We start from the raw sequence: 19,106 nt of genomic DNA, 5'->3' as shown, positions 1-19,106 counted from the left end.
AGAACAAGGGGAACGATTCCTACTGCCTCAGTTAATGGTCTTTCCCCCCAGAGTTTTGGTGCTGATTGAGGACAATATTGCTTGTACAGGGACACAAAAAGAATGGCCACAGTTTCGTATAGAAGGAAAAGATGACACCCAGACTCTTCTCATCAGTGTCACAAGTGACACTGAAGCAGTTAAATTGCTAACTGAATCCAAACTGGGTGTAATTTTCATGCTTGCTATGCTGAATTTTGGGCTTTTATTCTTTGTTCTTTGTGTGTGTGTGTTGCTAAAGATTTATGATTTATAAAGCATCAGACTGCACTGTGTTTCCTCGGGTCCAGTTAAGGAAATCCAATAACACGGGAGTTTTGTGTTGTGAACATATATATATTTCATTCCCCTGTAATGTTAGGCCTGTCAAAATGAAACTGATAGGTAGGAAACAAGTCTGCTGAAGAGCCAAAATGGAGAATAATTCTACTAGAACTGGTAAAACCCATTGGGTAAGGATCAGAGAGCAGGAATTAGCACAGTGTGCTTTGCTGTTGAGGAAGATGAGGGGCAGTAGGGTCTACCTGAGAGAGGAGTTCAAGGTACTTGGATTTTAGATCTGCTTCCACTGAGAATCTGCGGTATGACCTTGAGCAAACACACTTTTTCTCTCCACAGTTATTTCTTCCCTTAGTTTGTTTTGCCTTATCCATTTAAATTGGAAGCTCTTAGGATGGGGTTTGCTTCCTAGTGTGTTCAAACAGAAGCTGAAATGGAGAGACCTTCATCTCCGGTGTGGGGCTCAAGGTGCTACAGTAATACAAACAATAATAAAAAAGAATGAGTGATGCAGTATAATTGCATGAATAATAGGGCATCTTTTAAGACTGTTCTTTCTGCCAGATCATCTTTGTGCTAATAAGTTCTGTTTACTCAGGGAATATTCAATAAATAATAAATAAAACCTCAGGCTGAGACTTTCCCAAGCACAGCAGGTAATTCAGATGTATTGTCCATTAAAATTAATGTGCAGGGTGCGTCTAAATCCCTCAGTGCTTTCAGAAAACCCTTAGCTTGAATATTTCGTATCCAACTGTGGCAACTAGCGGGGTGCTCTCCACATCCAGCAGGCAGTAGGGTAGGAATTAAAGGGGATGATGGACATACTCGGGTACAGAAGTGTTCCTCACTGAAGACTTTACTGGGCCTTGCACTGCTTTTGCTCCACCACAGTGCTGCGTGAAATTCCTGGAATTTGGTCCCTGTGTGCCTACAGGGGTTAGGGCAAGGTGACTGTTGCTTCCTCTGGGTTCTGAAGACAAACAGAAGGGACAAAGAAAGGGAGATTAAAAAGGAGAAATAACACCTTCCTTAGATGCAATATGCCTTCTACCACTTCTACCATAAGCACTGCTCCAGCCTGAAACTGTGCTCCTGAGACACATCCTGCAGTGCTGCTCTTGGTTTTATCAAGGGCCAGTGGGGACGCGCAGTGCATCCAGAAAATGGGAAGTTTGAAGAAATGCAGAACCACCTTCTCTCCATTTCTCATTTCCAAATTACTTAAACCTAGCATGAGGGGGAGGAACAGCGCCAGGCTTATTGTAAATGCCACATTACTATGTAGGACAGAACTGATGTGCTTCGAAAGGTGCTCACTGCAGCTTTGGTAGATCACTCCATCTCTGTCAGCATGACAGATAACTGCCTCCAGACAGCTATGAACACATTAAAAATATACTTCTGTCTCCAAGCAATCACACGTCGGTGCAGTGCTCCTTCACTGTGGAGAAGCAACGAAGTCCGTACCTCTGGGAGAGCTGTACAAACATCTGTGCCTGCTTCAGCTCTATTTTTCACTATTGTTCCTTCCTGACAGTTTTGCCACCCTTGATGAAAACCTGAGTGAGAGGAAAAATGAAATGAGTTCCTTCTGACGCGTGCATACATATTTAAGCATTTCTGTCACTGTATGTTAGAGTCGCAGGCACTTTAACGATGCTGCTTAGTTCCTTGCCTTTTGCATGGTGTCAGGTAGTAATATTAGGGTATGAGTTTTCAGAAGCTGAACAAATCTCCTCTTTCTTCCCATTTCATATTGGCCATTAAACTCATATTATGATCAGAATCACAACCAAACAGAGCAGCTTCTATAATTCCACGAGGAAATGAGGCTGACAGAATCAGAACAAAACACACATCATTAACAAAGCCCTGCTCATAACAGTCTTAAACACACAGCTCTGTGAATATTCATACTCTATTTTTGAGGGACACAAAGCTAGAATTTGGAAATTCGGTGCCATCAGTGCTTGAGCCTTCTGGATCAGAGCACCAAGTTAAAATAACAGCTCTCAGCGTTGTTCAGGGTGTCTTTCTCTCCATAAACAAGGCAGAGCCAAGTTTCTCTATGAAATAAAGAGCTGGTATACCCACATTTAAATGACTTCTACCTCACTTTTTAAAGAAGTGAATTGTGAATATTATGATGCTGGATTCATCATTAGAGGACAGAACAGATGGTGAAAGATCAGTGTATAGTCTCATCCCTATGCAGAGGGATTTCTACAATTGCATATTAACTGTTATGGAAGTTTCCATACACATGTAAATCCCTCTGTACTGGAAAGAGAATGTCCTTTAATGCAAAGCATTATGTCCATTACAATAAGCAACATGAATAACTAATAGTCATTGCAATTAAACTGAAAATCAATTTGGCCTGCTGGCACCTTGAATATAAAGCAGGAATTTTATAAATGATATTGTTTATTTAAATGGCACCTTTCATGTTCAGTTATCCATCAGTAAGCCCCAGACAAAATCTGAATGTTCAGAACATAGTGAGAAAGCATCAGTCTGGTTAAACATAGTTCATATATATACTAATATCTCTAGCATGTGTATGCTTATATTTACTATAATGGATTTGTTTTAAAGAGCTCTGTAAAACTTAAGAAACCATAGCTCTGGATGAAAAAAGTAAGCAAGCAATTGTCTTTAATTAAAAAAATAAAATAAAATTCTTAGTTCAATGCCAAAATGTCACTGAAAATGCTCAGAGCCAGTGGCACTCCTGGGAGATAAGGTCAATTACTATTAGAGTGATCTTAATTTAGCCAAATAGCCTCTGAGACCCATGGTAGTTTCTAGGACCCACAGTTCCCAAGAAACCCAAAGTTTCTTGAAGGTGCTTGTGTCTCTCTCCTGGAGCTATCTGGGTGTCTCACAATGACCTTGCATGGTGTGAAATAGTTAGGGATAGTTCAGCTTAGTTCATTATTTTTATTAAAAAGAGATTATGTTATTTCCCTACTGCAATAAGCTCTTGGGAGAAATTCGGTAATATGTATAAGACATCACTACAGCCATAGTAGCTATACTGATAGGAGAACTACGCTTGACACCAGTCTCTGGTTACCACGCCAATACTCAATTCACTCAGCCATTTGGTCCACAAATGGATCTGCAAATTGACTGTGCTTCCTTTTGCAGTTGTCTATGGCTCCAGCAGCCACTATCTGAAAACAGTTGTGTGACCCACATTACACCCTCAAGCAAGGGCTTTCCATCTCAGAGAAGTCAGTGTAGTCTGCAGAGAATATAAACAAACTGACACTCTGAAAAGAAAATATTTGAACATCTGTTCAGAGCAGAGTCTTCATGCATCTTAAACTACTCTAACAAAATTACTTATTTTCCTCATTTCCTCATTGTAAACTTTTTTTTTTTTTTTTTTTCCAAACAGCGTATAATTGCAACTTTTGGTATGATTTAAACTGTCCTGTACAATTCTCCCAATATTCAGTATTAAAAATATTCTCAAAATGAACTCAGAAAATATAAACCCAAGAAATGATTTAGAATGCTTTTATCCATGCCTTGTCTTGAAAACAGAACCAGTAAATAGATTTTGCACATGATGTCACTGTTAGTCACTTTTTCGGTGTTATTTATCCTCAACCTCCCCTTAGCAGCATCCCTGGATGGAGCTCAGCAAATGCCCCTGCCAAGTGTATCAAGACCATTGAGTCTGTTTATCACAATTGTTTTGTTTGGAGCTCCCTTTCCATCCTGCCTGCCTACAGAATTTCATGAATCTGAAATAAGCAGAAATTATACAAAACATGATTTGTTTCCCACTATTCACTCCTCGGAAGACAAAGACCTGGCCTCTTCTTTCAAGGCAGAATTTGCCTCAAAGAGAATTTATAACACTACTAATGGAAAAATTGTTATTATGGAAAAAGCCCACAAGCAATTCAGTTTCTCCCAGTAGCATTATAATTACATCCTTGAGGGGAGAAAAAATTGAAAGAAAAAAAAAAAAAGAGAAAAAAAAAGGAAAAAAAAAAACTGAACTGCAATCATTTTTGCCTTGAAAAAAATTGTCAGGCATAAGTTTAATATTAAGCCCACTAGTAGCCCACAGATATCAAGGGTACTCTCCTCATGTGAAGTGAACTTTTCTGTTGATTGCCACGTTTGCTTGAACTTAAACAGATGCTCAAGTCTTCTATCAAACCAAGGTTCTTACTGTTCTTCCTTTGTCTTTCTCTTCTCTCCTGTTGGAGAGAAGACAGACAGGCCCATGAATGAGTGGACAGATCCTCAAAGAGGCCGTATATTTCAGTAAGTTGCACAGAATTAAAAAAATAATAATAAATAAATAAAGTTATTCCTATCTTTTCCTGCAGAAACACTGAGCTAAATTATGTTTGTTTGTTTGTTTTTAATTTATTTACTTTTTTAAAAAATGAGTCTACTCTTTCACCCTTGATATCATTTGCTGTTGTGAGTCTGTGTGTATATGTATGTAAAATAAGTGCAAACCTCTGGTTCTGTCCAAAAGAGGAAAGGGGTACAATCAGAGGGTCACTGTAATGCTGTGCGGAATAGGGGGAAGTCAGCCAAACTGCCCTTTCAGAAATGGCAGTCTTCCCAGCCTTAAAGTCTTCTGTGGAAAATAAAATATTCTATTACATTATTTTCCAATTTCAGCTATCTCCCTTGTCGGGCTCGAGGGTGGTATATTTCCAAAAGTTCAGAAATATTTAGCTGCTCACCATCTGCCTCAATAGCTGGACATATTGGACATCAACACCAGGACCAAACATCTGTGGCCCAAGGACACCAAGCAGCCACCAGTGTCAGGCCAGTGGGAACATCCATGCTCCAAATCTCCACAGCCTCACTGACAAAAACATCATGGTCACACAAAAATAACCTTCCCTTCCCTACACACACTCCTTCCTCTTCTTGATTTACGTCAATACCAACTTGTCTTGCCAAATCTGGATGAGTTTGGTTTGCAGTGTAAATGTTTGACTGCACTCAGAATTTGGATGAATGCATAGTGCTGATTTCTCCTGGCCTTTGTGCAGAGCAGACTGGATGCTTTCCTCTCCAGTCTTTCTCCTACCACAGCCACTGTCTTTCTCATCCTCTCTCCCTCTTAGACACTCACATGAAAGAAATGCAGCTGTTGTGTCAGTGTCTGATGTTTTCCATCCTGTTTTCCAGTGAATATATTCTCGGTTTGTGCACTGGACATGGCAGAATATAAACAGGATTTTCAAATTTCTGGGTTCCCAGTCTGGGGAATGATGTTCTCTCAAATGAGAGTTAGATCATTCTGGTGTTGGATTCTTCCCTTAGAGCACATCAAACTGCCATGAAGACAGTGAGATAAAAGACAGTCATTCAGGACTCCCTACTCTGCAGACCCTGCCCTGGGACTTGATATTCTAATAATCCAAAGGTTCATTTAGGAACAGAGTCAATCAGGGCAATATTTCCAATGGCAAACACTAAACAAACAACAAACAACTAAGCCAAACCCATCATTCTCAAGAATTATGGAGCCAAACTGAAAGCTGTGAGATTTAAAAAATATGTCAACATTTCTGCTTTCTCAGTTTGCATGTTTTATTGTGAGATGTAGTGTGACAAAATAAAAACAACAAAACCAAACAGCTAGACAGGCTAGGCTCTGGGCTGCTTTGCCCAGACAACATGATTTTAGACCAATGATCTTTAAAATATGTTGGCCTAAAACCTCAATCTGCTTCATGGAAAATTCCCAGTTTTCTAAAAGCAGATGAGCAAATTCTTTGATTCTGGAATAGAGCAGATGAAACATCTGGACTCTAGATGTTGCTCTCACACAATTTTCCACCTATGAATTCCCTAAATTCCAAAGCATTTGCTCAAGCCTCTCTTTGGTGGCTGAATCAATTCAGGTGTCTTTTTCCATTGTTAAAAGTACATCTGGACACAGACATTGCTTCCTCCCCCAGGCAGGAGGCAGAACTCAGAAATGGGCCATTCCCACACATACACAACACCAAACCGGGAAAACTCAAGTGCTGTGACCACTACAGGAAGAGATGCTGGTGCTTCAGCTCCAGCTAGAACAACCTCCCTGACTTTGGAGCAGACAGGAAGGATAGGAAAATAAAAATCAAAGCGATGCCACCCAGTAATTGAACTGAAATTTCATTGCTTGCTTGCAGTCTCTCTCTTGAGTGCACAAAGCACTCCTGGGATAGTTGTATAGCTGTTAATTGGCCTTATCACCCTGGAAAGGATTCTCTCTTCCCTTGTTCGATGGAAATCTGTTGGGGAAGGAGCTCAAAGGATGCAGATAAACATATTCCTTTTCATTTCAGTGTCATTATATTGTTTGCATTACTGGAGGACCTGGCTCTGTAGGCTTGTCTGCACATGGCTCAGAACAGAAGAAACATGATGGATTCAGGCCTGCGTACAATAGTAATACAGAAAATCTGTGTAAAATTACAGTTGTTGCTAAAGGATACTAACCATGAGATTTGAAAAGCGGATGGAGGAGAGCGTGGGGGAACAGCTGGTATTTTCAGGTCAACTACAAGCTATTGTGTTTGGAAGTGAGAGGAAAAAATTGTTCACATTGCTTTTATGAAACATGTAATTTTCCCTCTCCCTTGCCATGCCTTAAGAGCTTAATTGGACACAGTTGATGTAGACACAAGCCCAGCTCCCGTCTCAAGCTTATATTTCCAAAGGTCACAGATTTCACGCTGATCCTCTGCATTATGCTATCATTTCCATGAGAACCTGAGGAGGGGAACATTAATTGCCTGTGACTGTAATTGGCTTCATGATGGTCGTCCAGCCCGTGGCTGGGAGCACACACCCCAGAACAGCTGTCAGACATGTAACCTGGCAGCAAGTCACTGAGTGGCAGCAGCGTGCTCTGCACAGGACTGACATTATCCCTGCAATCAGGACACATCTCTTGACATGATGATTCTCAAAAGCAACTCATTTGAAGGAGTTTCAGCTGCTGCAAAGCAAGGATGCAAAGCATGCAGAGCCTGTCGGCAGCAAGGTTCAGCTTAAATTGTAAAAGGGAATTGTGCTTTCCATCACTTGTGTGTGTTTGGGCCACGACGAGCTCACCTGGATGTCACTGATACAGCACTGACATCCTGGTCATGGTTAGTTGGAAAAGCTGAAGTCAAAGCAGAAGACCACTGGACAGCCACCAGGTGCACGTTACCTAATTGCCGTTAATATCAGACCTGGTTTTTCTTCTGCTAAGTCAAAACCGGTCCCTATTCTGAGGCCAAGGAGGGCGACTCGATTCAAACATCAGCAGACAGGAGGTGTGCTCTGTGTTACCAGAAATACCAGGCCTGCTCTCTAAAACCAATGAAAAGCAACCGTCCTTGATGTAATATGCACCAGAGTACAGAGCTTTGAGCATGCTTTTCAGATGCACACCTGCCAGTTCTCTCTGCTCTACAAGCAATTTCCTTTTCTTCCTGCTGGACCCCTCCCCAGCTCCCCCTCACCTGGGGGGTTCCCGCTTTGCAGTATCGCCGCGTGTGCTCCTCTCAGAAACGTGACAGCAACCATTGCCTGACACCGTTAGTTCTATTTTAATAGAAACTTCTGGGCTCTGCTGAAGTACAGTACAGAAGAAGTACAACAGTATGGCTAGACACTTTCCTCCTGACTCCCACAAGCAGGGCAAAGCAAGAAAGAGCAAGCCCAGGAGTCCCACACGTCTCTCACCGCAGCACCGAGGCTCTTCCCGGGTATGCAGAGCAGCGTTTGGAGCAGACCACGCTAATCACTGCCACAGCTGCTCAGGAAATAACATGTAGGACTGAGCTTGCTTTTCATTTCAGTAAAATTAATCTCAATTATAGCAGCTCATTCACGACTTTAATGCGGAATGCACTGTAAGGCGGAAGGTAAATTAAAAATTCAAGGCAATTTATACCTGCGGCAGCTCGTTTCCACATGGTTAGGGAAAGTGCTGTAAAAGCACCACCGAAATGACTCAGAAGCCTCTTCTGCCTGCCAAAGGAGCAGGAAGATCCAATGCTACCAAGCAAATATATTCTTGGGCAGAGCTACGGGGCTTGATAACGCACCGTGTGAAGCCAACGGGATGGCTCCCCAGGCTGCAGAAGAGGCCATGCATATATTGTTTGCCATTTGGGCCTGGTTTCAAACTGCCTGAGCTGGAAAACAGAGGAAAAGAGCAGCAGAGCCATTGCAGTGACCTTCCTGTGAACCTGATCGGGCAGCACGTTGCTCCCTCCCACGCTTTAATTCATATTTCTGCGCTGACTATAATGCTGTGTACTGGCCCCAGCAAGAATTAAATTAAATATTTATACTTTTGTGATGAGATACTTTGTTACTGTGTAAAAGTTGCACATATGGAACTCTATTAATTTATGCTAATTCCTTATTTCTCCAGAAGAGCCTCTCTCCTCATTAGCATTTGATCGTTTAATACAACTTTACGGCACACACTAAATTGAAGCCCATAATCTTTTGTAATTGAAGCTTCGTGTGCATTCATTGTCATTTTTCAAAAAAAAAAAAAAAAAGAAAAAAGAAAAAAAAGAGAGAGAAGGGGGAAGGGAGATGGGTATAGTTGTACTGCCTTTGCGTGTCACACAGGGCTCTGAGAGGTGATGAGCACCACGGGGAGCTGTTTGCAAGGCCAGCTGCAGGAAGCAGGGCACTTTTGGAGGGCAGGGCTGACCTGGCCAGTGGTGGGGAATTGTTTTCTGTTGGCTTCTGGGAGGGAAGAACCAGCCCTCTGGCACACTGCCCACGCCTGCCAGCTGGATCCGAGGATGCTGGTAGGAGGATAAAGTGGAAGTGGAAATTTCAGCCCACGGGACAGACCTGCAGCAAAGAGAAATGCTACAATCCACCATGCCCAGGGGATATTTCCCATTAATTTTGTCTCCTGCTATGGCCCACTGCAGTCCTTTGCTCTTCTTGCTGAACCTTGCCAGTATGTTCCTGACTTGATGTTGAGCTTTGGTATTAATGGAGAAGAAATTAAAGTGGCATTTCTTTCCCATTCCATAGCATTGTCTTTCCTTGTCCAGTGAGCCAAATTCACTTGTACTTACCCACAGGTCTAATGAAAGAAAGCAAACACCTCAGGCTAGTGCAGAATCTGCCCCCCTGGCAAGGCTGCTCCCTCTCCTGGTACCAGCTTCCCCAGCTCATACAAACAACAGTATAAAAATATACGACTTATTGAAGTATGTGTCAAATTTACATCCTTGGGCACTGAGGAAAAGCATTGTGGCTCTTGAAATAGATTTTCTTTCTTCTAGTTAAGTTCAGTTTGCTCTTGATTTAGGGAAACTGGATGAGACCCATCATGGCAGCAATGCACCTTGAGTATTTTGAAGTTTTCAGTGCTTTTGTGTATTTTACACATGATTATGAGACTTAGCTTTATCTTACTCAATTCTCTTTATTATTTTCCATGTAAACAGGAACTCGCTCACACTTGGGTCCAGCCACCTCTGAACTTGAGTTGATAGGGGTGGAGGAGCCAACATTAAAACAGAGTAAATTAACTTGTTTTAAAAAGAAGACTGTCTGATTTTACCATTATGTGTAGTCTCATTCAGTTTAGGACCTTATGATATGCCTGTGTCAAAAATATATTATGTTTTAATGTAAGAGTTGTCTGGTCCCTGCAGACCACAGTCTGGTTTTATACATTTCCAACATTTACAGCAGAAAGGTTTAAGGAAAGGTGCCCCAGCTCTGCCAGCACACTGAGTGATAGTTCAAAGCTGGGGCAGGGCTGAAAGAGCAGAAATCATCCAGCTGTGGAAGATTAATAATGGTAATGTATGGAGGTCCCACCACATCTCTGGGGAGGAGTTTGTGAGCCCTACCTTAGCAGTATCCTTAAAATTGCATACAGGGAAGCGCAGGACTGAACGCTATCATCTGTTCTCAGGGACACACTGACAAAGACATAAACAATGGAAGAGCTAAAAATATCCCGTGCCCCACTTAGAGAGAAAACACCTGCAGCCCACAGAGCACTTAAAACTCATTTAAGTCTCACTGAGTTTGGTGAGAGTTAAAACCACATCCACTGGCTGCTCCTGAATCAAAGTGTAAGAGAACAAAGCAACGTTTGTGCTCACCTGTTGTGGACATGAGGCGATGGGTTCAACAGCAGTACTGTAGCCTGGCCAAACTCATTGCATCAGCAATTTACAATCAAAAAAATACTAAAATTTAAACAACACTTCCTATTTAAATGCTGTATACCTGCCCTGATGTTTATTTCAATTGTCAGTTAATCAATGAAATCTTTTTGAGCTCGCAGCACATCATAGCAAATCAGTGTCATCACCTTCATCTTCATTTAAATGTAACTGGACTCAGCTCTGAATTCTGCCCCTGGCCAGGTGCAGGTCAGAAGTGAGAAACAAGAAGTATACTTTACCAAACTGAGTTGTGTACCTGTGTCATAGAAGCTCCCTCACTGTTAGCACCCTTTTTATGTAGGGCAAGCAGTGTGGGGCAAGAAGAGAGGGAGAACAGATTACTTAGCTAGAATCCTAAAGCTTGTCTAAAACCTTTATCAAACAGCTCTTCACATGTCCTTTGTAGCTGGCTCAGGCCAGGAACCAAGTGCATCAATCTGTCAGCAAAATATGCCCAGGTCTCTGCTGAGGTGACCATCAGCTAATGAAGGCAGAGTATTTCAAATCAGTGCTCTCAGCTATCTTTCCATACACTGACCATAAAATTACATGGTAAGTGCTTTTTAAAGACAGTTACCACATGGTTATTGCTGCTTTCCAAATTAGATTGTCATCACAAGTGTTAAGAAGTGAAAGATACAGGTAGGGAACCTGTTAATTCCTTAGATCTGGCAGGTTGGAGCTCCCAATGCTTATTCATTTTGCATTAGCAAGAAACTTCAGAACATCTCAGCTCCCCACACCAAGAGGTAAATTATTCCTGGAGCATTGTACTTGGTTGCTTCAAGTTTAATTACCTTGTAATCTGCAGGTCGTGTTATTACTTTGTGGTTACGTGATTATTTTTTTTTTCATTCCTATTTATATAGCCTATAACAGAAAGTGACATTGGAATGGATTTTTCTAAATTGGCCCCATGCACACAGTTCTTTCAGTGTCTGAAAAAATGAGATTCTGCTCTCAGCGAGTGTCTGCTGGGTCAATCTGTAAGCTGTTTTAAGAATGAAACACCACCTACTAAAGTCTTAGAAAGGCACAATGATTTTTATTTTTTATTTTTTTGTACAGCCAAAGCTGATGCGAGTTGATTACTTTATATTAAACTCATGGGACCAGAGCATTTATTTAAGAAAGAATTCATACTGTTGCCAATGTGAACTTCAATTTTAAGTACTGATAGCTGGTCCCAGATCAGTTTGCAGAGTATTCCCTGATGGAGACATACCAGAACAGTTTTATCTCAAAAAATGCATTCAGATCATGAGTTTGATTTCTCTTACCAGTATGTGATGATGTTTCCTTACCTTCTGCATATTCTGACATAAATACCAAGATTCTTCAGGTGCTGGAAGTATAGGAAGTTATGGCACTTGCTGCTGATGACCAGTTCTATACTGCATTTAATTGCATGAATATTTTATGGGTTTTCTTAATGTACAGCCCACAGAGATATTAACCTTTGCAACAAAGAATGCATTGAATTCTTCTTTGCTGCATGGTACTTGATGAATGTTAAATCAGCTCATTGTTTTTTAATTGTGGTGGACCTCAGTGTGTTATTAAACTGAGCATAAATTCTTACTACACAAGGAGGAAGTACATATATATCTTGGTTGCAGGCAGTGGCTTTAAACATTTATTTTTTTTTGGTCTTGGCAACCTTGCTAGCTTTTCCAATTAACTGTTACCAGTTTGTGCGAGACTTTTTAAAATATTTTGACCATTTATCTGGTTAAAGGAGGAAGGAATATTTCGTCCACCCTACAATTGTAATGATGAAATTTTCATCCAGAAAAAAATAAAAGTAAAAAATCAAGCAAATCCTTCCCTGTTAGCAATGAAGTTAAGTAGCAGCTCATGTAATTCCTGGCTTAGTCATTGAGAAATCAAGTTACTGAGCTGGGGGAAACTCTATGGGAGGCATGTGAGCTCTTAACTGGGAACAGGGCAATGGGTTGCGTTTATCTGTATAGATACTTTGTCTGATAGAGATTAACGTTCCTAACAGATTTTACCCCCTTAATGGCAAGTTTCAGTTGTGTCCTTTTGAGTTACAAGAGACATCTCCAATATGATCTGCTCAGTAATATTTTGATCAGAAAGTAATTCACGGGATCTGCTGAGAATGAAGGGTGGGTTAATACGATGTGACTCTCCTTAGATGTATGAATAGGTTCTTCTTCCTTTCCTCCTCCCCCTACTTCCCTGCTTCTTTGTGAAGCAGGAGTAAACCCCAGAAGCCCTTTTTGCCATGAAAAGTGGATGTGTTTCTGTAAGCAGAATTACTGACGGCACCAAGCCTTGGGATTTCACCGAGTAAATCATATCCTTGTAAGCAGTTCTGCATTTTAGGGGAATGGATGGCTGCTCTTTTTTCATGCTAAGCTACAATCAAGAGTGGTAATTTCCACACCTGAGTAAATAAATATGTACTAGCTACAGCATAATATGCGCAGGTGGAATCTGCAATCAAGACTTTCCGGGTAGAAACAGGACAAACATTTTTCCTCTCTTCTGCTGAGGGGAAGTGATTTTCACAAAACCAAAGGATGTCTTCCCACTGCATGCAAAACACTCCAGTATGTTTCATCTCTCCTATCAAGAAGTAATAAAGCTAAAGGAAAAGCTTCCTGATACAGCACGATGCAGACTTATTTCAGGTGCCTGCTAATTGACAAAGCGAGCCTCAAGAGCCATCTAGAGGTTGTTTGGCAAGACTCATTTTTATTATTGTAAGAATACGTCTTGTGCATGCCAGAAACAAGCCCCGAGTTCCTCCAGGCTTTGTTCTCATGCACAGCATGGTAAATCAGAAAGACCTCTTGATCACTGGAACTTCAGCAGCTTGGAGATGATGTCAGTGAAAGAGAAATCACTCCCTTCCCCACCAATACAGTTCTTTTAATGAGAAGCTGCTCTCATTTGCTGCAAGAAGAAAGTATTACAGAAGCTGGTATATGAGACAGAAAGCATTTGGCACGAGGAATGTGCTGTTGTGAGTCCCAGACACACTCCAGTTGATAATAGAGACTCAATAAGGGGATAAGCAGATTTAGGCAAAACTGGCACACAGCTGGGATTTACTTAATTATGAAGCTATTACAGTCCTGACGGTATTGTCTGATCTGTTCTGGCTTTCCCTTAAGTCTGTGTCTAATCAAACCAAAATCAATAGTGCTTCGCACAGGGGCTGGAGCCTGCAGGAGCACGGCAGAGAAAGGAGGCTCTGTGAGTGCACTCCCACTGGTTTTACATGACAGATAAAACATGCCAGCCTTCAAACAGAGGCACCCTCTCTTTGGATGGACTCGTGGGACACAGTTTGGATGTACACATAGGGCTGTACATGTATGGCATGTATGAGAAATAAAGGCGAGAACAGAGGGAAGAGGATTTTGCAGGCACAAAGAGGATTTCTGCAGGGGCACAATTCTTCAATTCCAGCAGATGTTTCCATTTGGAACTGCAGTCTGTGGTGGCCTGTTTTTTTATTCAACTTCCAATATATCTCTAATCTGAAACTTTTTTTTTTTTTTTTTTTTTTTTTTTTTAATGCTACTAATGCAGTTAATTTGCTGTCTCCTGGGTTCACATCTCTGCTTCTCAGAAAAGAGAAAGCATCGCCTTTCACTAAATCAGACTGAAACCCTGAAACCTCTTCCTGACACCTGTTATCCTCCAGGGAGAAGCCCAATAAAGTTCTTCCCTGGCTTAAGCTGCTTTGATGTTAATGCATCCTCTGCTTATCCCAATGAAGAACTCAGACCCAAGGGTCTAAGTGTATTTTGCAAAATCCAAACTTTGCACTGCCTTGTCAAATACCAAGCATATCTATTAAAGTCTTGCTGAGTACGAAGCACACGTGTGCAGAAAGTAACACAGCAAGGCTATTATATATGCACTTCAGTTTAAAGAATATCCTCTGGATTTAGAGGGATCTCGCTGACATTTCCTGTGTAATTAATCTGCTGGAGGAAGTACTTGAATATCAGACTGCAACAGCTGAAGCTCGGAGGGGGTGGACTGCTGATGTAGCACCGGGAAAGTTCAGCCCACAGAGCCCTCCAGGGGCACCCAGGAGCCTGTGCTGCAGGGGAAGGAGGTCCCTGCCACCTTATTTTGGGTTTTCCACCGTGGCCAAGTTTCCTGGGGAACCAGCATGCAGCGACCAGCAGCGCAGGTTTAATTTCAGGATATTAAAGCTTGCTCAAGTGATAACCCGACCAGCTGCCTGATGGATTCCCAGGGCTGCTCGCTCCAGGCCAGCGTGTGCACCTGTGAGATCTCTGCACAAACACTGCCGTGAAGTCAGGTCCCGAGCGCAGCTCCAGCTGCTGCATTATGCATGGCCCTCATCGCTCTCGCCAGATGTGGGTGGAGAGGGGAACTAACACAGATGCTTCCAGGGTAATGGCAGGGGTTTTTTGAATCCTGAGAGAGGGAAAGAGTGGTTTTATCAATACGTATTATGAATGAGCTGAATTGAAATGTTTCCATAAGGGATTTCTGGCTTCAAGATGCATAAACTGGCTTGATCAAAATGCTGAGGGTAGAAGGAGACAACAAAGAGAAAGACTTAAGGGGCACTGCTGGTTCGGATATGCCAGCTATGCCTGCCTTGTTTCTGAGTGCCATCAAAAACATACAAAGGGTAGAAAGGTGGAAATGGAAAACCACAGCCAAAAGGTTTCTCCAACAGAAATGTATTTCTCTGTACATCTGAGATCAGAACACCAGACCCCAAAAATAACATTTAGGAGCTCTAACCTTTGGACAAACAACTGCACAATAAGAAAATGTGTTCTTGTAAAAGATGTCAAAATACAAATTCAGGCAATGACCACTGTAATCACTGTAATGTAACAGGCAGCCATATAATTAAGGACAAGAGAGAGACAAAATGTAAGAACCAGAATGTTTAAGCAGAACATAGAAATCTACACATATATACATGTTTATACACACACGTGTAATACGAATACAAGCACAGCTGTTGCCATTAATTCAGCTATGCTTCGTGCTAGACATTGCAATATGCATTTTTTTGAATGGGTGAGATCAAAATAATATAAATGACTGCAATACTGTATCCCTGACACACTGTGGCCCAGGCTGGCCTGCAGAGAAGGGCAGGGCTCTCGCTGGGAATATAATCTTGGTTGGGACTTCTGTAGGACAGTGCAATATAAATATGATCTGGTGAGCGAGTTATAAATCTGCCTGACTTTTGCATACTGATTCAGTGAAGTAAAACTCCAAGTTAGTGCTCGCAAGAGCTGAGAAGAGCAGACAGACCAATCAGTCAGGGATCCTGCTTAAAACTGCTCAGTGGACTTTTGTAAAATGGGATTTTTACCTGTTTTTGTGCAGCACTGTATAACAAATAGCGGTGATCACCCAATAGCATAGGCAGTGTCCCTCACAGGCCTTGCATTTTGTCCTTCTAAATGAAGTTGCAAACTGAAGCTCAGCCTAAAAATGTAATAAACATCATAGGCCAGGCATATTTATTTAAAGATAATGTTTGCAAAAAAACCTGCTATTTACCTATTGAAAGAGATTTAATACATATGTCCTTCAGTGAAGAGAAGAAAATATTCAGTGAAACCCCAGGTCTGTGAAACTCTAGGGTTTAATGGATGAGCCATTAAAGGTTCCTTTCTCCACATCCCCACAATAACCATGCCTTCAGATAAAATCCAACTGCCTCCGCTGAGAATAAGCAAGACTGAAAAAAGACATTAGTAGGTAATAAATTATTGAGATCAAACTAAAACAGCATGTAAACAGCATGTCTTTTAAAAGAAAGCTTCTGATGTGTTTTGGAGGCTTGAAAAATGAGCTTCCCCAGCCTAAGCTAAGTTGCCCACAGTCTATTACATGTCTGATTGCTTCTGACAGAGGGCAACACTTCAGCACAGACATAAAGAGCCTAAAATGCTCATAAACATCAGTGAAATGCAAAAAAGAAATGCAGATAAGAGATTAAAAGGAACATGTTGGGCTGGATGTTTGCTTCTGCTTTCCTAGTAAACGAGGACCAATCTACAGCATGTTTTTTGGAGTGACAAGGTCAAGATTTGTCTATAACAGTAAAAAGCAGTATTTTCCTTCTCCAATAGCCTCTGAGAATTTAGTGGGATTACAGCAGAGTAAGGAAGCACTTAATGCATGCAGGTTGCATGTGCATTTATGTCCATTTTGAGAGGTAAAATTTCCTCAAAATAATAAACAAATGTATTGAAGTTTTCCTTTGTGTAAACTGACACAACTTTAAGACATTACTTTTTAATGTGCTTGTAACATATTTGCAGTCCCACTTACCTCCAGAGAATACTGCAGAGTACATAACAATAGTAAAACTTATGATATATAATCAAAATCTGCAGCATTCAATTAAAAGGATCCTTTAAAATTTGACATGCTGCCAGCTACACTTAGCTACATACTTTACATGATGGAGACCAGCGTGTACATTTTAGAATAGCTATTAGTAAATACAGAACCATGTCCTACCTGTAGACATTTTCTATATAATTTTGCAGCAGTTGCAAATCCCCTTGTTCATAAATTATAGGGTAAGATATGGTCCAAAGCTTTGCTACTTTCTTTACTTTCCATCTCTTGGAGAGCAGTACAATACACAGTCTAGCCATGAGCACAAAAATATGTTTAAATTTGAATTGTGTGTAGCTGACAGACCAAGAAAGAGGAAAAAAAAGAAAAAAAAAGAAAAAAGAAAAAAAGAAAAAAAAAAGAAAAAAAAGAAAAAGAAACAACAACACCAACAAAAATATAAGAATAAAAATTTCAGTACGTGCCAATATGTAAATGGATATATGTGCCACGACCCTTTCTCTAGACCATGATATTTGCAAACCTTTGGCTTTGCCACTGTGAACAGAGACTGAAATATTCCATCTTTACCGTATTTGCAACACACCTATTTATCCTGCTGAAGGGTTTTCATCAAATTCAGATGTTTCATCTGCTGTTTTTCATCTGTGGCACCGGGTTGCACTGCATCAGATTGGCTTTTATCAGTCTGCAGTCTTGTTCATCATGTGAGGAAATGCAGCTCAGATGTACTGAGGAAACAATTTGCTCAGCAATATTTGCCAGGAAACATCTGTGCTTGAAACAGAAATATCTGAATCAAGATAGAAGGCCTAGGTTTTGGGGGGAGCTACAACAGGTAAACTTTCATGATTTCAAACTTTTTGGGTGCCCCAAAGTACTAGATTTTTTAGTTCTTGGTCTTGGTGCATCTACAAATATCTTAATGTTCATTCAGGGAATTGTCTGAAGAGTTTAGCCTATACTTCCAGCCTGCATCTGCTGGTAGGGTTGTATATTATGGATCACCTATAGATTGTAAAATTATAATCCACGTATATGAGATGGGATCCTGCAAGCTAAGACAATTATGATGCCAAATGGCTTGTTTGCACAGCTGCTGTGTGCACGAATTCCCCAGGTACCCAAACTGAGTTTACCAGACTAGTAACAGCCTTCCTGGAATAACCTGCCACAATCCTAAACAACTTCAATCAAGCCAGTTAAGCTATTCGTGTGATTAAATTAATTAGTGTACATTAATGTTTACAACACTGAAGCCAGAATCAGATAAAGAAGAATGACATATGTTAAATTCACTCAGAAAGCAGAGTTTGGAAGGAGACGATAGAGCTAATCACCCATTTGATTTTATGGAAACAAATATTTTTAATCTTACAAAAACAGATGCTTTTTAAAATTTTGAAATTTTTTTTTTTCCCAGCTTTTTTCTTTTTAACACTGGAATGCATTTTACTCTGTTCTTCTCGTGTTTCATTTGCCATTTTTAACTGGTACGTCTTTGTTTTCCACTTTGAAAGAACATTTTATTCCTGTAAAATTTAATGTAATTGGTTTTGATTAAACAGCTTGAAAACAAAAATACACTGCCTTGGGCAAACAGAATTTTCCATATGAACCCCAACTGGCATTTCTTTTAGATTTTTTTTTTTCCTGATTTCCACAAAACACCAGCCAGCAAGAAACAACCTCTTCTAGCTCAGGCCCCCCAGATTACACAGCCACCACCCCATCCTATCAGCTTGGTGGGTGCTTTGCAAGCACGGAGGTGAGCTTAGAACAAGGAAGGGCATATAAGACTTGGAAGCCTTGGACTCAGAACTTGCAGGAGGACAGTTACGAAGTACGATGTACCAGTTCTACCCATGCAATATTTCCATTCAGACTTTGGATATTAGAAATAGAAAAGGTCAGTGGATAGACACCATTCCTTACTGGGCCAGTTCAGCACAGTGTTGCTATACATTGCATTTTCAACTACTTCTTTACTTTGGCCTTAAATGTGCCAGGCCAAGAAAGCCAGCCTACACGAGACACCTCACTTCAGAAGTTTCTCCCTGATATTTTTCCCCTGATATCCATCCTTGGTATTCCCCAAATTTGCATTTTCTTATCCTCAGCCCATTGTCCCTTAGGCACAGCCAGCTGTTGCCTGCCATACAAGTGCATGTATGATAGGCATAGCGTAATATGAAACGCATTTTATCCACGGATTGTCCTGGACTATCTCTT

Source organism: Anas acuta, chromosome 11 (assembly GCF_963932015.1).
Source record: "Anas acuta chromosome 11, bAnaAcu1.1, whole genome shotgun sequence".
NCBI classification, from domain to species: domain Eukaryota; kingdom Metazoa; phylum Chordata; class Aves; order Anseriformes; family Anatidae; genus Anas; species Anas acuta.
Note: the sequence above shows the minus strand (reverse complement) of the source record.